General features: G+C 29.3%; 1 long non-coding RNA gene across 1 annotated transcript; it reads right to left on the reverse strand.

Annotated features, from left to right (window-relative positions):
* Window positions 1–17,223: 17,223 nt before the first annotated feature.
* On the reverse strand, window positions 17,224–17,950 carry LOC149375236 (uncharacterized). Its single transcript, XR_016292877.1, has 3 exons — window positions 17,830–17,950; window positions 17,350–17,680; window positions 17,224–17,271 (listed from the first exon to the last, which is right to left on the reverse strand). It is a non-coding gene; the product is annotated as an uncharacterized LOC149375236 (long non-coding RNA).
* Window positions 17,951–24,827: the final 6,877 nt, after the last annotated feature.

Consider the following 24,827-nt stretch of genomic DNA (forward strand, 5'->3'; position numbering starts at 1 on the left):
TTGTTTTAGATATTTCAATTTTTTTTCAACCATACTACATTATCTGCATGTTTTATATCAAAAAAGCACTTCCTCAAGAAGTATGAAATTTATGAAACAGGCATTTATTTTTAATGATCAAAATTTTTTTGACAATTTATTCTTTAACAATTTGAATATACGAAATTAAGTACCCCATCTTTATAAGAATTGTTTGATAAAGTTTTGAATGTTTGTAAAGTATTGTGATTTAATAATACATATACGTTTTAGGTGTTAGTTTTTGTTTTATATATAAATATAATCAAATTAATCAATTATGCTCGTTTATTATTCGCACAATTTTCATATCATTGCTTAAGTATTTAACAGAAAATAGTTTCCATTATTCTACCATTTATTCCACAGTTATAAACAACAATTTCAAACAGTTAAAATAAACAGTTGACTTAATATACATGACGTACGAACCTACAATTGTAGACAAACGTTTTTTAGGAAAAAATTGCAGATGATTACTTAATAACCATTACGATAGGAGGATGAACTAAAATACATTAATTTTGATCAATAAAATTTCTGGAAACTTAGCCTGCAACTTCATGTTAAACTATACTCTTAGTAACTTTTACCTAAAGTATTTTACTTACGAAAATTCAAGTTATACATGATTATTCATTTACGGAAAAAAAACAATATGTTACGTGGGGGATGAATAAATAATTTTTTTGTTTACAATTCAGTGTTTTTAAAACAAAAAACTTAATAATTGGAGCTAAGCAGGTACATAATTCGTATACTTTACTCTGCGAGCAGTAATAAAAGATTAACGTGTTTTGTTTACTAAAATTAAACAAGTACAACAAGATCATTATGATTTTCAACTGATTTAACTGTTGTAACTGATTCAACGCACTATTATTGAGTAACTTCATACGCTAGAGTCTAATATTTGTATACTAAGTAAAACTTTTACCTGAATAGAATTGCACACCTGATGGCTGGTATAATTAGTATTACTTGTGCTCCTGCTGTAGGTTCTTCTTTTCAAGAGCTCGCTTTAGTCTCCTTTTGTTATTTAATCTTTTTTTCATCGGGTTCCTAGGTGTCTCATGATCTAATTGTATATACATATGTATTAATTAAATAAGTCATTTATACACTAAGCCTACTTGCAATTATAGAATTACCTTTCTTAGAAGATTTTTCTGTTGAAATGTTGATACTATTCTCCAGATCATGACTATTATTGTCATAGAGGTTTGTAGGAATATCAACTACATCAGTAAACATGGAAAAATCGAAATCTATCAAAACATTTATAAAATTTTCAGAATTAATCACATCTATTAAGAACTATAAAATCAACACTTTTGTTTACATTATTGTTATACTGTATTGGTTATATTTTATTTAACATAAGTACCAACCTTCTTGATGTATATCATCCTCCTGTTCGGTTAATAATCTTTCTGGATTAGAGTTGTTAGCATTGGGAGTTGCGTTTGTAATCTGATTCAAATTAGTTGTAGTACTGGAATCTAAATTAAATGTATGATTTACATTTATTTTTCAATACGATACAGTAAAATATAATTGATTTACCATTTATACGCCTATTCTTAGAAAGTGAAGATTCATCCTGTTTATCTACAATATAATTAAAATAATTTTATACGATTTATTACAATTTAATAAAATTCTACGACATACGTTTAGTACAAATAATAAAATTTTTAAATAAATGTTGCTTAGCTATAAGAAAACTCTTTTGGCTACAGTAAAGAATAATGTGAATAACAAGAACTTTGTACATATGTGTCATTTAGAGTATCCTACACATGTTGATGAAATGAAAATATTACACATTTTTAAGACAACTTCGTGCGAGATATTACAAAGAGGGGATAACACGTGTGGCAATAACACCCTCACACATACGAGGTAAGTGTGTGGCCTTCGTGACTAGACCCAGGGAAGGCTGTCGCAGAATTCCGAGAAAAAGTAACAATAAATAATTTAAAAAAAGTTTGAGACCTCTACGACTAAATTATTTGGAAATTATAAATTACCTCATAATAAATTTTAGTAAAATACGACCAGCTGACGTATGTTAAACAGATTAAAGCTCGTAAATAAGGAATGCCGTAAGTTACAAAGATTCTAAATATTGAAACCTTCGTGACATTGAGTACAAATTTAACATAAAAATTCATGAACGTAAGTATAGAATGTTTGTACAAAATCTACCTGCCACACCTGTTACTTAATTTGCAATAAAACAAAAATTTTCAACGATATAAGAAAACTTTTAATAAGTATAAACCAAATTGAAATAATTATATAAAATATGGATTGAGTTTTAATACAGTTGAATATTTTGGGTTTTTTTTTAACAAAAACGTAATTATAAACTTAAGTTGAGAGCTTAGATAGGATGTGGTTTAGACTCTGTAGGTTTGTAAACATACTTTCAAAGACGTACGAAACAATATTATTCAAAAAATGGACGCTATATTCAAACTTAAACATCTCAATTTTTTAGCAATCTCCGTGAATATTATATGGATGAGAAAAATAGTTAATACCATGAAAGTTATACCTTCGAGTCGTTTTTGACGTTTTTTTAGGATTTTCTCCCTTTGCTTGTTCAAGCGCCTTTCAGCAGGTTTCATTAATACTGCCTGGTCGAAGTCTACATCATCAACTGTACAACATATATTTATAAAAGAGAGAAAAAATGGAAACCAAAAAATCATTATATTGACTGTAAAACAGATTTTTGTTATAATATGAAATACAATTCAGTGATAGTATATAGTCATCTACTACATATGCTACATGAGAGATCCTAAATAACAATTTTGTCTCTACTTAACAATTTTGTACTACTTTACACTATTTAGTAGTTCATTGAAGTTGCTAAAAATTTATAATATATAAAGACCGTCTGTAGACAGCGCTATGGTGGGCTCAAGTTTTTATTTCTCTTGTGCTATGTATGTGAGCTATAGCATGAGTACGCACAAAGCCCAAAGTATATAAGTTTCAGAAATGTTACTGTTAATTAAAATTAAATTTTATGCAGAGTTTTTATTACAATCGTTTTTATTATTCCATAAATGTAAAGATCCATTATGTATGACACAATAGTATTTTGTTTTTAAAAAAATTGTCTTAAATTTTTTATTCACCTTACTATACAAAATTCTTTAAATTTATGCAATACGAATAGGGAATTCATGTGTACTGAAGAACAATGTGTCTTAAACGGTTATTAATTGGGCATGGATAGATTATCATGAAATAATGGAAAGGTAGAAGCAATCATTTATACTAAAAAATATATGGAAATGTGTGAGTTTTTACATTTATTAGGAAAATATTATATTTAGTTTCTGTCACACTTATCGTTTTATTAAATTTTAGAATCATCTGAAACTGTTTAACGAAAATTAAAAAAAAAAAAAAATTTTACAACTTACTTTATTAATCACAATGCATCTACATGTAGTATGACAGCTTACAGAGCAATTACAAATAAAAAATACGAAGAACTTTATTACGATTCTATGATGCGATATGTGCAACCTGATTGAACTATGGAATATAAATTGAAAAATTTTTAAGTATTATTTATTTTTTACTAACAAAAAGTGGATTAAATAAATAGAGGTATACAGAGCTCTACATAAAAATATCAATTATTATTTGGTATAAGATGCAAGTGATCTTCCAATCAGTTCATTACTCCTTTCAAAACTTTAATGTGTAATGTGTGTTATGAACAAGACATAAATCTAAATGCACCTTTTTTTAGGAGCTTGTGCATAATATACAAAGCATATTGTACTATTTTCGGAAAATAAAAAGATAAGAAAAAATGTTTTAATAAATAGTTACAAATACTAGGTTTCATAATTATTTCTCTTGTGAATATGGTATTCCGTAATTTTTTTATCATACCTGGTGTTCTTAATCGTGGAAATGTAGGTAATTGTTGGGACGGCTGAGATTCTCGACCATCAGATTCTGTACAGGGCTCTGACTCTTCGCCAGATTCTGATACGTCTATATCTTCAAGATTGTTAGGAAAAACTCCATCCTCATTTTCGTCAGCATCGTTCGCACTTACGTCATCATTAAAATAATGTTGTAAAGCATGGCTTACACATCCTTTCAGCCGTGCTATAGCTTCTAAAAACTCTTCAATTGTAAATTCCTTTGTGTGCACAAGTTTATCCCAAGCTTGTAAAAAAATTCATCTTAAATATCACTTTACTTATAGATATTAATCGATAAGATAGCTTTAGCTCGTACATGATACCATGTGATACGTGGGACATACTACTCGACAGTAAAATGTAATATTCATTTTGATAAAAATATAATGAGGATGACAAAAAATATTTAATAAGAAATTATTTAATAATGTGTCAGTCATAAATATATATTATAAAAATATTTGTAATAAACTGTGCAATAATAATACTAATAATAATAATAATAATAATAATAATAATAATAATAATAATAACAAAAATAATAAGAATACTACAATTGCTATTTAAAAAATACATTGACAAGATATTGCAAAATGTAGAAATTTTGTAATACTTATACACTGGAATAGAGGTAGCTTTTTTAAATACTCCGTGCTCTTTAAAATGAATTTTTTACTTGTTAAAAAAATTTAAGCAAAGTGAACATTCATGTGTCTTATGAAGTAGTACATCCTCTACTTTATTCTGGTACTGTGGGCAAAACTAAATCTAGAAGATTGTATTATTTTACTCCGATATAACTGAGTTGTATACATATAAAAAGTTTAAATGACATTTAGATTTATAATTCGAAAATTGAGTAACCCTAGAGATGGTATAATAAAATTATTTAACGGAACATTTGTCATGTTTGAGTTAGGCTTTAGATATTGAAGGTAATATATGCTTTGCTGCATTAATTGTGTTTACGTTGGCAGCCGCTTCTTGCGCTGGCGTCATTTCGTGTATCATCACCTTTTAGTAGCACATAGCTGTTATTGCTAATGATATCGAACGTTTTCTACTAAAGTATTGAAACTATTAACAATTTAAATATTTTATATGTTCACTGCCTCAGTTAAGGAGTTTAAAATATTCATATTGTAAATGATCAATTACCTTCTTCTATCTTTACGCTTTTGAATTGGGTCTCATACTTTGGTAATGAGCTTACTTTGCATAAATTAAGTCTTTGCTCAATCTGGCATTGAGCCATGTCAATGATATCTCGTATTTTAACTGGAAAAAATATTTTCATTACTGTCAATCACATTTATTGAGATCATGATTTGAACGAGTAATTAAATATAGCACATTTTTTAAAAGATACTTTATTGCTACATAAAACACAATATGTAATTTCAATCTACCTTTAATAATTCGTTAATGCAACAGAGTTTGTTTAATACAGACTGGGTCATCATTACAATAATGAAATGTGATTTGGTCATGATAATTGAAAAATTTCTTAATTTTGCTGGTTTATTACTATTAGGGGCAATACAAAAAATATGTTACTAGGTGTAAGGAAAAGGAGAGTTACAAATAAAAACTGTGACTTGTAATTAAGTGATGCATAGAGATAGTAAAGACTTGTCTACATATGACCATTAATACTAATTTCAAAATGAATACCAAAAATCAAAACAAGATCGTATTTTCAAACGAACGCTGTTCACTCTGGCCATATAACGTAGAAACACTAGAAATAAAAATTAAGTTAGTCACTTTGCAACATCTGAAATTACTATGCCGATAATTACAAACATTAATTTTTGGATAGAAAAAGGGAGTGCATTTGTTAATAATATATATATATATATATATATATATATATATATATATATATATATAAATATTGCATTCCATTTATTATTGTTAAAATATTAAACTAGGCGTAAAAAAATTTTACCTAATTGTTAGTCCCCAAAATATTATATAATTAAATTTTTATGATAAAATTATTTTGTGAAACACAGCTTTTAAAAAATAGTAATATATGATTAAGTTAATGTAAAAATAACAATCTACGTTAGTTTTCCAAGGGCTAGGGGATAGAACATATGTCTAAGGTTGTCAACGGGAGGTGGAACATGGTCTAAGAATGGGTTCGTGTCTGAATATTGATGGTCTTGTTTGCTAATCGTAGATAAAAATTTCATTTTAAAAGAAAGAAAATTGAAGTTTAATAAGCGTTTCAAGTTATTAGAATTTAGGGAGTCATCAAAATATTCTTTCCATCTTAGATCCATTTTCATAGTATTTAGTGTAAATTATTACATGTGATTGTATATTGTAGACATTGGAAGTTTATCAATGTTTTGCATAATTATATATAGGAAATTCTCAGTCAAGTGTTTTCAAGGAGGTACCACAAAAACCAAAAAAAATGTGAAATAACGATAAAAAAATTACGTTCTTTTTGATATCGTAATTGATGCATGCGTATGAATTTTTCCAATATAATTAGCTAGACGTATTTTTGAGTAAAAAATGTTTAATTCTTCAAATTAACATGCACTCTTATAGGGGTAAATAATTGATTTGTATTCCAAACATTTCTTCTATTTGCAATGCACGTAATTAAAAATATGCTGTGTTATCAAAACAAAAAAAAAATAAATAACAAAATCACATGAAAAATCTTAATGCGTTACATTTAATAACGTTTTATTAGTGACTATGTTAAATTGTGGAATGAAATAATTTTTTTTCTAGAATGTACGTACATCTACATAAAAATATTGAAAAATTAATAAGCATGTACAACATATTTATTCAACATTTCTTAGTTTTTGCCAGAACCTCCTTAAAATAGTAGAATGTGACAATTTTCCAGCTCACAATATTCTAATAAATATTAGACAATAATGCGTTCGAGTTCAAAGCAGAAGTGATCACAAGTGCTCATTAAATGGTATAAAAGGTACTTACGTAAAAATTTATAAGGCAAAGGACTTACTCCCATATCTTCGATTAATTGGCTGTTAAAGTTTTCATTTATGTTGTTAGTACGCTTTAGAAGTCCATACACACTATAACCTTCGGGAGTAGTTATTTTGATCCACTGTTTAGTGTAGTATTTGAAGAATCCAATGCTTCTGAGTCTACGTTTGTAATTCTCTGGCATTGCTGTTTTTATGAACTGAAACCCCTCTTTTATTCTTTCAGATGGTAAAAATGCAAGAGCAAGAATTCGATAAATCCATTTACGAAATTTTGGATCACTGTCCATCAACTTTTTTAACGGTTTTAATTTTTTAAAAATACACTGCAAAATATATGAATATAAATGAATAAATATGTAAAAAATTTTAAAAATATAAAAAAATGATTCAGTAACACGTACACATTAATCTTAGTATATTCATATTTTAATAAAAAATATGCTCGGAAACATCCTACATGGCAAACATTTTTTTAATATTGTTGCAAAATCTTGCTTTAAATCAACTTAATTAAAAAATTAGGTGACTTTTGTGATCATTCAGTTACCGATAAAATCAAGAACTCTGTACGAAAAGTGTTTTAATACCCTTATGATAGCGGAAAAGCTCAGATATATGATGACTTTGCACTCTTATATAATTGTAATTGTTAGAGGAAAGATTAATAGATATTGATGCTTACTTGGGTAACTTAAGACGTTGTAATTCTTAGAACATCATTAGAAAAATAATTAGATTTTCAATAGTGCACACTACAGTTACCACGACAATGATATTTTACTACTTGGGAATACTTAAAAAACCGATATGTTTTGTAATGAGCGTGCCTTTGTTCGTGATTTTAATCATTAAAAAAAAAAAACAGCCTTAGAGTGGTCAAAAGAAAGTTATGTTATATTATTTAATGGATTTTGATTACCTGATCATAGTGAAAAATACACCCCGTGAGTTGAACGTGTTCTGGAAAACAGGAATTAATGGCGTTCCTGAGCGCTAGCTCAAAATCAGACATAATTACTTTCAATTTGTTGACAGGTAATATTTTCACAATTTCTTGAAATACAGATACGTATGATTCTGTGGTTTTTCTTTCCATAATAATAAAAAAGATTGGAGCAGCCTACAAATTTAAGACCTGGTTCAGGGTGAGCAGTTATTGTTTGATAACAATGTAAAAACTAAAATCCACGCTTTTAACTTCTATTAAACAAAAAGGTAATGCAAGTAATTTCTAATATTAGAATAACTTTGTTTTTTTTTTAATAAACTTACTACTGCAATTTGTTTTCATAATATTTAATAATTTTATTCATGTTTTGTAATACTAACAATAATATATTTGGCAGACGAAAAATAAGAGTCTAAAACTTAAGTTAATTGTAACTTATAATGGTTTAAAAAGAGTTTTTATAAAAAACTTCGGACTCAAAGGACATACTCATTTTATTTGGCAAAGAAGAACTAACTGTTTTGATATATTTTATTTTAATAGAGTATAAACAATTTTTTTAAATAATTTTTTGGATACATAGTCCTTCTCTATTTAAAATTAGAAAGTTTAAGGCTATATTTTTTTCAGCACACAGTACTTTATATACTGAGGAGCTCGCGCTGGTCTATAAGACTTCCAATAGGTTATTTTTCAAGGACTCACAACAGCTATAATACCAAGATAAACAATATGTCCTCGGTAGATCTCCTAATAAGTAAGACTTAACACGACTGGAAAAATCTTTTGGTAGTATCAAAACTTTATTGTAGAGTGGTTAGTGCGGCGTAGATTTTAGTTGTTACTTTTTGAGTTATATATATATACATACGTGTCCAGATTTTGTTGCCATAACATTTAAGAGTTGGCATACGTCCAATTTGGGTCTGCACTGAAATGTCCCATCAATAAAAAGATGTTCAACTTCTTTGAAATTTTTTAAAATAAATTCGTGGTCGTAAAATATTATTGATTTATTGCCATTTACATCAGTGACAGTTAGTGCCGTTATAACTGAGTGATTAGACAACAAGATTGTCGAATACTTTTGTTCAGATAGCTGTTTGGCAAACAGATCGATTGTCTTAGGACAAGAAGGAAAATGTTCTAGTCTCCAACGTTTCATTGACGGTCTCAAAGTGGCAAGCGAGACCTTAGTACCTGCGTTTGGATATCTAGAAAAAAATATTTTCAAGTGTGCGTGGAATACAATTGATATGAAACTTAGATTATATAGTGTAGTTCCGCTTAGTGAATGTCCAGTTACAAGCAAAAAGCAAATTCATTAACTAACTCTTAACACAATTGAAGGTATTAGCAATAAAAGTAAGTAAAAGTTAATAAAATTCTCATTAGTTGAAAATAGAACAAGAAAACATTCCAAGCAATCGCTCAATTTTGATGAAATTGGTGGTACAAATAATGCGCGAGTGGGGGGGGGCAGAGCAGCCACTCACGTTTATCAGCAGGACAAAAACAGAGCGAGGACGCGAAATGCGATTTCTCTCCAACCTTTTGATATTATCACTTGTATAGACAAACTCAAAAGTCACATACTCTTTAGTATATATCTATGGTGACGTAATCTTTCCTACAAATTATAATTTTTTCTTAAGTTTAACTTACCTTTTACACGCATCTTTGTATAACTCTTTGAAACTCCAATACTTTTGACTTAATTGTTCACGTATATATTTTCGCATTTCAATGCATTCTTCGAGATTATCTGGCTTGCAAAATTGTGAATGGTTGACTGATAAATGTAAGATACTATCTGTGTCCAATTTTTCTGCCTTACCAATACACTTTTTGTTCCTGCATCTGTAATACCTACAAAAAATATTAAATTCATTAAATTTTATTACTGTTATTTCGATGGTACACAATAAGTTTTCGTCGTTGTGATGTATAAAATACTATGAACATCGATTTATGGTATTAAAAAATTAAAGAGACTTTAAAAAATTAAAAATACTTTATTACCATTATATGTGTTCGGCTTAAAAATAATTTAATAAATTCATCGAGAAACTTTACAAAAATTACCAAGAAAATCATAGCGCAAATTACCTTGCTGCATAGTGCACAGGATGTTTAATGTTGAAATAGGAACAATTAATGTTAATTTAGTGAAAATGAATGTTGAAATAGTGAAAATTTTAATTAAAAAAGTCAAAGCTTCAGTGATAGTACATTAACAATGTCTAATCTTAGCACGATTACGAACTAAGATTAATAATTTCTTTTATTAGACTTAAATTATTCACTCAACCAAAAAAATCCTTGGTTCGTTAAGTACCATGAGCCATACCAGCACTGTGATTTTTACTGAATTTTCTCGATAATTTTTATTAATTTTGTTCATTTCGTGTAATTTTTGGAAAATCACGATAAAAAAAATCTACTTGAATTTTTCTTACGATATAACACCCACAGTCTTGTTATAGTGAAAGGTTCTTCCGTTTAATCGGCGCTCTTCTAAAGAGTGATACTGTCGATTAGGTTTAGATGTAATAGTTACATCATGATCTGGATCATTTTCTTCAAACTGTAATACGTAAATTAATGAGCTTATGTTTTAATTTGCATCTAATAACAATTCTTTATTACGAAATTCAGTGATAAATTATTGTCGATGAATAAGAGTGCTTTACTTTACTAATTTAGCTATATTATCACACACTGATCTTTAAATTAAATCTATATTCGATTGACATAATACATCTGTTGAAATTTGATGCTTGCAGCAATCCAAAAGATCCAAGCACTCAAATTTTTGTCTCAAATACGCATTTTTTATCTAAACTCTTTAAACGCTTTTTACTCAGATAATTCGGAAATAACTGGGAAGGTAAGGGACCTCTCATAGCTGTTTTTGGGTTACCTGAGTAATGAACGTTTGGAACGCTCAGAATTCTTGGATAAATAACGCATGTTCTGGACAAGACACCCACATGTTTTTAATACAAATTACGCATCTATTAATAAACTACTTGTAGAAAGAGTAACATTTTTCAAAAGTAAAAATGAGGTAAATATAAGAATATGAGGACACTGGATATAATGACAGTTTATTTTCAGTTTCTAAAAAATTATATCATAATACAGAAGGGTTGTAAAATAAATATGTAAACAACTTGAGGGAGGGGAAGTACGTTGTTTGCTTACCATTGATGAAGTGGTGGTAGAACATTCTAATATTATATAATATTCATAAATCATAAGATAATACTAATTAATTACTTATTGATAAGCAGCCTCTAACGATCAGACAAACTTTACTGCCTGCACGTTTTCATAACGATTTACTAATGCAAATTATAGGCAGTCAATGACCAGTAAAACGTTACCTACATTTTGTTTATTAATTTTGTTCTTTATACTTTTAATAATCCAATCCTCTTGAACCTAATACACTCAACTGTAAGTACTTTACACACGAAATAAGTTTGTATGAATAAACTGCCGATTATCAGATGCATATGGTCAATGTATGGTATTATATTACATAACTGTTGTATAATGCGTTCCGTGTGTAGTATGTCCACGTACGTACGTACGCGTGTATTTGTGTGAAGCTTGTATATGAGCATATATGTAAGTATGTATACTATATACGTGGGTGCAAATGTATTTTAAGATAGTTGTAACGTTTTGGATGATTTTCTATTTCCAAGTTATTTGTAAGTGCGTATACATCTCGTCTAAACTATGTTTGATTTTTAGGTGATATAGGATATATGTTATTGTTATATCGTTATCGTATTCTAGTGTAAAATTTATTTAAATATTTTTTTATAGTTTATTGTGTTAACATAAACTGACTTTGAATCATATTCACCGTAGTAATTTTAATTTATTACTTTTTAATGCCTTACCACATTATTATTGCCAATACACGTAAATTATTGTTTGAACTCTTATATCTCCAGATAATTACAATTTTATAATTTTATAATTTGTTAAAGCTTTTTTAATAAGTTGTTAAAGCGTTAAAAGCCTTTTGTTACAAAAAAAAAACAAATGTTAGTTGCAGCGATAATCACTTCAAAGGCCTATCATATTTACTTCTATAGATCCAAGTTTTAAGGTGTTTATTAAAATTGTTGTCATAATTTATGAATAAAAAAAAAAAAAAAAAAAAAAAAAAAAAAAAAAAAAAAAAAAATGTAAGTTGCAACGATGCACACCATAAAATACATTTATTTTGATAGATCCAAATTTAAAAATGGTTATAAAAATTGTTGCCATTATTTAGTTAAGAAAAAAAAACAAAAAAAAAATGTAAGTTGCAACGATGCACACTTCAAAGTCCTATCATATTTTACTTCTATATATCCAAGTTTTAAAGTATTGATTAAAATTGTCGTCATAATTTATAAACGGAAAAAAAAAAAAAAAATTAAAAGTCACAATGCTGCACGATTTTGAGAGTGCTATCATATTAGCTTTTAGGGATTAGTATTTTTTAATGTTTACAGAAGTTGTTGTTTTAGCGTTTAAAATAATCTATCAACGAAAAAAAAAAAAAAAAAAAAAAAAAAAAAAAAAAAAAAAAAAAAAAAAAAAAAAATGTAAGTTGCAACGATGCACACCATAAAATACATTTATTTTGATAGATCCAAATTTAAAAATGGTTATAAAAATTGTTGCCATTATTTAGTTAAGAAAAAAAAACAAAAAAAAAATGTAAGTTGCAACGATGCACACTTCAAAGTCCTATCACATTTTACTTCTATATATCCAAGTTTTAAAGTATTGATTAAAATTGTCGTCATAATTTATAAACGGAAAAAAAAAAAAAAATTTTAAAGTCACAATGCTGCACGATTTTGAGAGTGCTATAATATTAGCTTTTAGTGATTAGTATTTTTTAACGTTTACAGAAGTTGTTGTTTTAGCGTTTAAAATAATCTATCAACGAAAAAAAAAAAAAAAAAAAAAAAAAAAAAAAGTAAGTTGCAACGATGCACACCATTAAGTTCTATTACATTTATTTCCATGGATTCAAATTTCATTATAAAAATTGTTGCCATTATTTGGTTAAGAAAAAAAAAAAAAAAAAAAAAAAAAAATGTAAGTTGCAACGATGCACACCATAAAGTACATTTATTTTGATAGATCTAAATTTAAAAATAGTTATAAAAATTGTTGCCATTATTTAGTTAAGAAAAAAAAAAAAAAAAAAAAAAAAAAATGTAAGTTGCAACGATGCACACCATAAAGTTCTATTACATTTATTTTTATAGATCCAAATTTCAAAATGGTTATAAAAATTGTTGCCATTATTTAATTAAGAAAAAAAAAAAAAAAAAAAAAAAAAAAAAAAAAAAAAAAAAAAAAAATGTAAGTTGCAACGATGCACACCATAAAGTTCTATTAAATTTATTTCTATGGATCCAAATTTCATTATAAAAATTGTTGCCATTATTAAGTTAGGAAAAAAAAAAAAAAAAAAAAAAAAAATGTAAGTTGCAACGATGCACACCATAAAATACATTTATTTTGATAGATCCAAATTTAAAAATGGTTATAAAAATTGTTGCCATTATTTAGTTAAGAAAAAAAAAACAAAAAAAAAATGTAAGTTGCAACGATGCACACTTCAAAGTCCTATTATATTTACTTATATAGATCCAAGTTTTAAAATGTTTATTATAATTGTTGTCATAATTTTTTAACGAAAAAAAAAAAAAAAAATTCAAAGTCACAACGCTGCACGCTTTTTAGAGTGCTATCATATTGACGTTTTAACGCTGCACGCTTCAAAGTCCTATTATCGTTTTTTTATAGGTTAAAGTTTTAAAACGTGTTAAAAAAGTTGTCACAATTTTGCTAAGGAAATCTCAAAACATTGGTTCCATTATGTACTATATGTAAAGATGAAAGTCATACTATGCAAAATTCTGTTCAAAACAATACTATTATTTTTTTCATGTCCAGAACGGTTGTATAACTTTGGAATGTGTGGGATTCTTTTTTATAAGTTGTTAGAGCGTTAAAAGTAATTTATCAAAAACAAAAAAAATTGTTTCATCATAATTTTGCTAAGAAAATGTGAAAACATTGGTTTCACTGTGTTATATATATATAAAATGAAAGGTAAACTACGCAAACTCCTATGAAAAATAATACGTGTATCCTAATAGCCATGTTTGTTTACAGTAAATTCGTACGTGCACTGATACAGATGCATACGATATTATCATTTTTACGAAATTAAATTTGTCAAAGACAGGACTATTATTTTAAAAGACATATTTCTTCACGAGCAAACTAATTTTATGGTAATAAGTGTAACTTATTTGTTTATTTTTTAATATTCATTAATATACGTATTTATGGGTATGTATTAGTAGTGTTCATGTATTTGTACACATACGTTTGTAATGGTTAGTTAATAAAATTCATTATTAACTAAAAAAATTGGTTAACTCCTATGAGATATTAATATTGAAAATTTTTTTTTTTATAAATAAGCTTTATTAAGCCCTGAGGCTTTTATAGCTAATATATTTTAATATAAAATTATTCAGCAGTATAGTTCAAGAAACAAAAACACCATATAAAACGATAATTGTAGTCAACGAAGAACCAACAACAATAGATACGCTGCAACTTGAGTTTAAAGTCGTAACAGCAGCAGGCAAAAAATTAGCTTTTAGTAACTTTGCATCCGAGTTTGCATCATCGAATATTATAAAAAATATAGATTTTATTTGAACGCTCTACGTGGATGTAATTATATTGAGCATCCAAACAAAACTCGAGTTATATGTGTGCATATAAAGTGTAGGTAAGCATACAGGGAATTACATAACTTGATAGTAATGTTCTAAGTAAAATAAGTCTACTAAAATTATTATAGACCGGCAGCTTTAAAAATCGAGGAAAGCACTATTTAAATGGTTTTCTTCGTTTGCTACCATTGTTTGACTGCCAATAATGTGGGAGCAATAAAAATACAGCAGATCCCTTACTACAATAGTCAATACCTCCCTGCATTTTACCATACATTAATGTGTAAGGTATAGATATAGCCATGGTGGTGCACTTCTGAGCGGGGACGCACTAAACTGCTCATTTTTGAAACCTTCTAATTTTTACCGGTTTTTAGGAGGACAACAAATTTATGCGCACACTTTAATCAAAATCCTATCTTATTTAAAACGTTATTGTAAATATTACTTAGCCATAATAAAAATTAGTTTACGTCCAAAATACTGGCAAAAAAAGCTTGTTTTGGGATAAACATTGAGAAGCTGTTAACACTCTTAAACTTTATCTGTTACGTTTACTACATGAATGCGGGCGTGTGCACTTTGTATATTTTAAATAAACAGTCACAATATTCACTTTTTTATTAATTTTTCAATCACTATTCACTATCGCTACTGGAACTATAGCTACGAAGGTGCTTGTGAGCAGGGGCACGATACACTGATTTTTTGAAACCTCCTACTTTTTACCGGTTTTTAGGATGACAACGGCTGTAAGCGCACACACTTCAATAAAAATTCTTCTACGATCGAAATACTTATGCTACTTACACTTTATTTTATGTGATTAACACTCATAATTATGAAATAAAGAATTATGAAAAAACCGTCACAATACTTATGTGATGAGTGCTAAAATAAGTGAAAAATAATTTTTATGCTATTTAAAAAAAAAATCCAGAAGAGTTACACCCTCCGAAAAAGCACGTACATCGTAATTTTGAATTGGATGAATGTAGTGATTAAGCTGTCTACTTAGATTCAGTTTAAAATAAATCGAACAAACAATTGAATAATCGTAATGTATGCAGTTGCGGTGAAAATATAAATAAATATTACTTACACGAGGAGCTTCTGGAGACTGTCCTGCAGCCTCATCATCAGCCTGATGTTGCACTAGAGGTTCAGTTTCATCACCAGCTTGATAATCTATGGCAGGTGAAACCACGCGTGGATGCATCATGCTGTGTGGTGGTGCACGTATGTCAATGTCAAGGCCTAGTGATGCAGACGAGACGGCATCTCCATTTAAGCAGAGGTCAGTACTCTATGGAGATTTGTAGGCTATAGGCTGGCGTTACTAGAGTGCAGCTCGAAAGAGTATTTACCCCAGTTTCCCTACTCCTACTCTCCCTCTCCATGTGATGTACATGGTTACCCCAAGCCCGCTCAAACAGCTTAAGAGAGTGTTTGGCCCCAAGCTCTGCCGCCTGCAGCGCTGTCGTAAAAGAGCCATCAGTGGTCGTGGTGGCGCAACGGTAGAGTTGCAGTTCCGTCGATCTACGAGGTTAAGCTGCATTCGGCGCGGTTAGTACTTGGATGGGTGACCGCTTGGTCACCATTCGGGTCTCGCCGTTTCGCCTGTGCTCTTGATTTCTCGAAGGTCGATTAACTGTGTCTCTGACGCTTCGTCAACGTGATCAATAGGTGTGACTGAGTTACATCTGGTCATAACTCAGGTGCACCAGTGGCTAATTAACACTATGCTTGTGTAAAAGAATGCCATGTCTGAGCTTACTGTCGATGATGAATAAAAAAAAAAAAAAAAAAAAAAAAAAAAAGAGATATCATGACGTCTAAAATATATATAGATATATTGTTGACCGTCTTTAGACTCAATGATGACTGTCACGTTATTGTTTACATGCACATAAGTGGAGGCTACTCTGCATACAGTCATAAGGCTTATGACTGTATCTATACACATATATTTTAAACACAAGAATGGTAGATATGCATTTGTATATCTATATATACATTTGTGACGCCATGATGGCTCTTCAGCAGCAGCACTGCAGGTGGTAGAGTTTGGGGCCAAACATTATCATTCAAGCTGTTTGGGCGGGGGCTTGGGGTAATCGCATGCACATCACATGGAGAGGGAAAGTAGGAGTAGGGGAACTGGGGTAGAGACTTTCGAGCTGTACTCTAGTAGCGCCAGCCTATTGGCGTCGAACCTACCGTGTGTGACGTCATCAGTAATGACGTCACTACCGACTCGTTGTAGGGAAAGTACGTTAGCAGCATAGGGGCGGAGTAAGGTTTTATTTATTTTCTCGACAACAAAGGTAAGAATCAATGTGATTTTTATTGTGATTTGTAAAGTGATGAAAATCCCTTAACATAAAATTTTGAAAGTTTAATAATTATAGTGACAAGAGTAATATCTATGTAAAAGTCCCTCATAACCTCTCCCAATATTTGTTTGTATTTCCAGTAACGTGCAAAGTCCATCAATTATCAATGCATCTGCCTATGTCTGCATACTTCAGATTTATCTGCAGACCAGCGTCAACGAATCATGGAGATATTGGCTAATATTCATAAAATAATAATTCAATTAGGAAATTATTATTCATTGAAATGACAAAAAAAAATTAATTGAATTTTACCTGCAGCAGTATAGCAAAACAGCCAGCACGTATTTGCATTTTTGACTTAATCCAGCCTTGCAGGAACACAAAAAAGATTTTATACTGCCATCTAACAATATTTCTCCTCTGATTTTATGTGGTTTTCCATTTATATCAGTCGTTTGAAGGCAATAAGCTGTAATGCGAATGACATTTCCCATCTCTGACATTTTCCCGCACTTTAAAATATGATTAGCGTTCAGCAACTTTTCTCCTTCAACATAATTCCGACTGGAAATGGTGCACTTTCCAAATTGACAAATTGCAGACATAGGCAGATGCATTGATAATTGATGGACTTTGCACGTTACTGGAAATACAAACAAATATTGGGAGAGGTTATGAGGGACTTTTACATAGATATTACTCTTGTCACTATAATTATTAAACTTTCAAAATTTTATGTTAAGGGATTTTCATCACTTTACAAATCACAATAAAAATCACATTGATTCTTACCTTTGTTGTCGAGAAAATAAATAAAACCTTACTCCGCCCCTATGCTGCTAACGTATTTTCCCTACAACGAGTCGGTAGTGACGTCATTACTGATGACGTCACACACGGTAGGTTCGACGCCAATAGTGTGCGAGTCTCTAGAGTACTGAACTCTGCTTTGAGGGGGGGATGCCAACGTGTATTCAGTATCAACACTAAAGTTGGAGTCGCACAAAAACGGGACAAGGTAACTCGGCAACGTACGATGCACAATATCGGCGGGAGCTCATCAGCTCATATATTAACACATCCATAAACCAGAACCGAGAGGCTCTGGTGCCCTCTGAGCTAAGCTTTCACCAGTAGAGATGTATGAGGTCTCTACGATCAGAAAACTCAGCATAGGTGGCGTTTTGTAGCTGAGTGAAAAATGAGATGGCGTCATTGACACACTTTTACTATAAGTGACAACAGTATCCAGTAATGTGGACGTACTGTTGTGACAGCATCTCCGTCACAATAACGTCAGAATATCATGGATAGAATATTTTTGTCGATGTAACGTCATTTTTATCTTGGCTACAGTAATAATAATAATAATAATAATAATAATAATAATAATAATAGTAATAATAATAATAATAATAATTATAATAATAATGATAACATTAGTCATGATGATAATGTTAATCATGATGATAATAATAATTATAAGTAGTAATGATAATTAAAAATACTTTATAAAATGATAATAATAATCAAAAGTGGTCAGTCAAAATATCTTGACTCTGATGTCAATGTTATTTTTTTAATGAATTTTTATTATTATTGTGATGTTTTATATTATTATATCGTTATATGATACTCTTAAAAATAACGGTTTTAAATATTTAAAATAAGTTGAAAACTTACCGTATTAACGGAGATCTACCAAATACGATTATTCTATAACAGAATTATAAAATTCTAACACTGTTCTTCGTCGGTTCTTCAGCTGTCTTTTAGTAAGTGAAGAATTGTTTTATAAAGTTTTGACAGCTTTAATACGACAGAAACTTATACAACATACTAATGATAAAACGGGTTATGATGAAGTTTCATTTTTATGAGATGTACAATTTTTGTATTCAACATTTTGATGTACAATTTACATTTATTTCCGTAACAGGCAAAAAAACACGTTTTTTCGCTGTTTTCGCGTGTATTTTGCTATTATGGAGCGTTACATTGCGGTCTAAAGCACAGTGTATGATACACAAAAAAGTTGCATTTCAACGAGTTCTTCAAGTTTGCCTTCAAACGCGAACGTGTAAAATGTACGCAAGAAAAATTATCGCTGAAAAATAAAATTTCAGGCCATTTGGACCATAATTACTTGGGTTGGTCGAAAAACTTGATAGCGTGCACACATACTTTCACATCTCATACACCATGTGACTAACTCAGATCACCCTCATACAAGGTTGAAAATATGTTTTAGCCGAAAAATAGGTGATTGACAAGTGGTTACACTTTTTGCTCTGACAAAATTATAAGGAACTCCCATACACTGGTCGTACCTAAAAATTCAGACAATAATTTAATTAGTTAAATTTATCAACGTGTAAGCAATTGTATCTCGCGGTAAGCTTGATAAAAATTTTTTTCATTGTCCAGGAGTATATTACTTTTGTTTTACATAAGATTTCACGTGTACGTATTGTAGAATTTTTTCATGTACAAATTTGCACCTTCATCTGTTACCTTATCTGTTTGATTTTTTGATTCCCCCTTTTTTTCCCAAATATGCGACCCGAATTAAAATTACTCTCGGCAAGACTAGATTCATCATCAGGCTCCGGTCAGGCTATTCAGATCGGTATGAGATCAGTTTTTTTCACAGTGTCTAATCCGATCTGAATGAATACATGTATGATCATGTATCTTGTATAGTTAACTTAAAGTATATCAGTATACATAGGTATAGTTATTTTGTGAGGGGGTCAGTTGTGACTTCTACGCAAGCCAGTCTTACCTTCATTTTATTCTGTAGAAGCTGAAAAAACAATTATAATTATTTTGGCTCATGCTAATTAATTTCTCATCTTAATATAATGCTGTGGATGATTTTAGGAGTCATTTTCAACTTGTACCACAAGCAATAAGAGGTTTCTAAGCCATTTTCATCGTAAAAATACTATTTCGCAACCATTTACATAACTAAGTACAGTTTCTGAAGTTTCAATTTCGTAACTTTTTAATTTCGGAATTCTGCGTGACGGTTTAATTTTTTTCATAACTTTTTTTTTCCTTTCATTGACTTTCCGTGCTTCTCACTTTCGGCTGTCAGAATTTCGTTTTTTTATACTTCAGTTAATCGATAATCTGAACACTTTTCATCATCAATTTAATTTTCATTGCTTTTTGTTTCTAAATAAATTATTTCTAAACATAACACTTTCTGATTTTTGATCTACCCTCCAAAATTGGTAACATATTGCGCCATTTCTGCAATAAAAATTTTGTTGAGTATTATTTTACAAGTATATTTTATACTAAACATAAAAAAAAAATAAACAAAAAAACGAATAATAATGCATCGTATTTGAAAAAAAAATTTTTCTTAAAAGTAAAAATCTACAAAATAACCGGTCCCATCCCTGCGTACGATACAATTTTATCCCTTGCCGATCACTGATGTACTTATTGCCAAAAGAGGGAATCCCATGCGCGAATGACAATATTTCGAATTGCAAAGTTGGTTTATTTAATCACGTAATTTTTCATATATATTATTATCCGTTGATCAAGTTACCCCCTGGCGATATACTTATTGCTTGTTACAAATGTACAAAATGAATTATATATTTGGCGATCGTTTGCCGACTATGCAGTATCATTCACGTATACGTAAGTTTCTTAATCCACATGGTGGCTACTTAAAATAATTAAGCTACGTATATGATTACTAAGATTGAAAAAAAGGCGATTACAAAAAAGTATACTTACCTTGTTGGTGTGATTTTCACCGTAATTTATAGTAAGAATTTTCGTTTCTCTTTTTTTTTTTTTTTTTTTTTTTTTTAATGTAATACTGCGACGCTTATTGCCACTATATGTGGACAATTTTATCAAAAGTGGCGTTGGATTTTTATTTTTTAATATCTCTTTTTCCCCTTTCTTTTACGATAAAGACGAGAGTAAAATAATGTATAGGTAGATACAAATAATGAACTGTGATGCTTCTAAGAGCGAGCTGTTATACCGAGGACTTGTGTCATCCGTGCAATGGATATTTTGTTCGTTTAATGGATGTCCGTGAATCATATGGATATTGTTCCCATCGATAGATTAAGATGCTGGTGATGATGTTCGATTTTTATACTTTGTTTCACGATGATGTATTGTCTCTTTTTCTATGTATAATTTTTTAGGATTTTGTATCATGCAAAAGTGATCGTAGTTTTGACGCGAGGCTATAATTATGTACACACGTGGCACATGTAAAAACTCAAACCTCGTCGAGTAAAAATAAAGGAAAAAATGTGTGCAAACTCTTGTTTATGGTAATATTTTTTTTTAAACAATTTTTTACGCTTGTGGTATAATTAATTCAAGTATATATATATATATATATATATATATATATATGTATAGCAAGTTAGGGTGTATTTTAGTACAAAGATTCTGATGCGATAAGTATTTTTGTCGATTGATAATGTAAGCGATAAATATCATCTAAAAGTGAACAAAAAGATAAAATCCATAAAAAAAAATTTTTTTTAATATAAAATAAACAGAAAAAAGTTTAGATTGCGAGCGAGCAAGTATGTTGTATGGATGTGTTGTCCAGATTAACATAATAAATTTTAGAAAAAAATTACAATGCACGAAACGTCTGGAGAGATTTATGAGCATGAAATGATTTCAAGTATTTTGGTGACATATCCGATTATTATAGATATTAGTAATTCATAAGTTTCGATTCTTAGAGTATAAAGAACACATTTTATATGGATTATTTTCCATAAGTTACCGAACGATGAACAAAGAATTATTGTTTAATCTTTAAGAAAAAGGCAAAATTATCGTTAGAACACTTACTTTACTTTAGTATTTTATCTGTAATTAAAAGAACAATCGATAATTATTAGGTTTTTAATAAAAGTATTTAGGTATCTAATTTTTTACTCGACAGAGCCGAAAGCCTATTGTGTAACAGTACGTTAAAATTGAATTTTAGAAATAAAATTCATCATTTATTGTTTAGTAGATAAATAACAATTTTTAATTCAGATTTTTTAGACAATTTTTCTTACCTGATTGTTTGAATCCACCTTTCTGCTGCCGGAATGTGAAGTGTGAATTTATTTTTAATTGTCCATTTGATGCATACTTAAATGAGTCACAAACAAGTTTGAAAAATTTTTTTATCTTTTACAACAATCTCGTTCCCATATCTGTTGACACAAGGTTGGTATGACTATTTCCACGAGATTTGGTCAGCTCTTTTATAATTAACAGCAACCTTCCACCTTTTATAAAACGTAATGGTTCTAGGAAATATTTTTATTGTTTAAAACGACTTTCAAAAGATTTTTTTTTCAACACTACGTCTTGTTCTGTTTTTTTCAAAGTGAAAGGTAAAAAATGTGTCAACAATATCGGCTACTTCATCGCAGTACTTTAATTTATTATTTCAAGTTGGCAATTACAATAACAATACAGTTATACATTATTATTTGTCGTCGGGATGAAAAAAAATTGCAAATTTCACTTTCTTACGCGAAATTTAGCATTCTCTCTTTTTGTCTTACTTTGACAAAAATTTCATTTATTGCATCGGTCATCCCACGGCAAATCATACATTTCCTTCATACGTGGAATTTTTTTTCTTCTTTTTTTTTCAAGAGACGTCGCTCTTTTTGCTTCGATTAATTTTTTCTCATTCGCTTGGGTCATCCCCTATTTGATACGAAGAAAAGAGGCAGTCACAGAGTCTCACCATCTCCGCGAAATTCGAGTACTACAAAATATTTTTGTTTTAGACATTGTAAGACAACTTTTTGTCGAAAGATGCGGATCATTTTTCACATGGCGTTTTCAAGCAAGCGAATATTTAATAAAATCGCATAAATAATTTCATGTACAATTTGAAGAAGAGAAGATTCACGAGTAAAATTGTCTTGTCCTTATACAAAATTATTATAATTTTTTTTTTCTCAAATCACCAGCTTTTTGGGGACTTTCTATCCCTTACTCATAAAATTTCATATATAATATTATTTTTCAACTAAAACAACCTCGTATCACAAGCTTACATATTATTATTATTTTTTTTACATAACTAGAAGCATTTACGTGAGGCATTAATTTAATTAATGATTGTTCTTATTCAAATAATTTCTTAGCTACATTATCAATTGTAGGAGCTTAGAAGCAATAAATAATAACAATGTATCGAATTTCCCATGTAAAAACGATTTTCATACATCAACAGTAGCAAATTTTTAGCTTTTTTTATTATAATTAGTATTATAATAAAGCGTTGAACAATTAGGTATTAAGGCAAAACATCAATTACAATAACGCATAGTAGTTAAAAATGTTTTTATTCAGCGTTTATAATATTTTATAATTTTTTATAAGGACGAGTTAAAGTTGAATTGTTTCATTAAAAATAGTTTACAAAGCCGCGATACACAAATATCGCTCGGAAATCGAAATAAATTGTCGCAGTGTTAAATTTAATGGGGAATTGCAGGGATCGGTAACTCGGAAGAAGCAAACGAAATTTTTGCAAATACATTTTTTTTTACTATTATTGCAATAGTTCGTATATTTATATCAAATTTTCCGAATTATTTGTCAAGTATATAGCATACTTGCGAAAGGAAGAAGATAAACATGTTTTCGCTTGCAATATACATAACGATACGAACCCTCGAGTAATCTTGTCGAATTTCTGTGATTTTAATAGCTTCTCGATGTTCTCAGCTTGTCAAGTTATAAATATTTACACAAGTATTAATAAATACCATTAAAAAAAGGGTTTACTCATAGCGAAATACATGAGTATTTATCAGCAGGATGGAATCGTAAATTCTTTTTTTTTCTTTTCTTTTTCTTTTTTTTTTCTTTTCTTTTTTTTTTTCAAGTAAAGATTTGAATAAAAAAAATTCAAAGTTTGGTTAGACGCGATACATTTTCCTTTCATGCACGTAATAGAAATTCAAGAGATCATGTTGGATGATAAATAAATTTTCAAACAATAGTTTTTATATGTTAATATTTATTCAAGGCGGTTGAAATTTCTTTTCGTGATGAAATCTTTGCTTACAATAAAATATATTAACGAAAATAAAAAGGAATAGAAAAAAAGTACGGCTAATATTATTATCATACATGCTATTATATTAAAAATGGGAAACAACAAAATTGTATCTCACAGTAATTCGACGGATATGCTTGTGTGAATTATTATTCTTGAAAGTCACTGACTAAAGGTTAAATTTTTTTTTTCGTTTTTTTTTTTAAATATATATATAATCCATATCGATAATATAGTGTTCGAAAACTTAACAGAACAAGCAATGATGAACGATTGCAATGCTAAATGTGGTAGTGCCGAAATCATAGTTTCAGGGCTGCCACAGAGTGCCATGAGAAAAACTAAATCACGAATACTACGTTAGCATACAACTTACAAATTCTTACAATAATAGTAATAATAATAATAATAATCTGAGTATATACACGTTGAGACTATTAACAAGCCATTAATAAGAAAAACTAGAATCAGGACAAGGAAACAGGGGCGAGTTTTGTGAGAAGTGTAAAATATTATGGTTCAACATATTTTATCTAAAAAAAAGCCTTATTTTCTCGCGATATAATGAAACGCGATAAAATGAATAAAAAACTGGTGCATGGGAAGCGATCGAGAAAATGTGACTTAAAAAAGACATGTATTGGTTTACCTTTGGCGTAAGTTAGAATTTTCGTTTGCTCAATAGCATTTTTCTTTTATTCAATTTCAA

The sequence above is a fragment of the Copidosoma floridanum genome, unplaced genomic scaffold (assembly GCF_036245765.1).
Source record: "Copidosoma floridanum isolate Cflo_tuat_1 unplaced genomic scaffold, Cflo_Japanese_pri ptg000009l, whole genome shotgun sequence".
In the NCBI taxonomy this organism is placed as follows: domain Eukaryota; kingdom Metazoa; phylum Arthropoda; class Insecta; order Hymenoptera; family Encyrtidae; genus Copidosoma; species Copidosoma floridanum.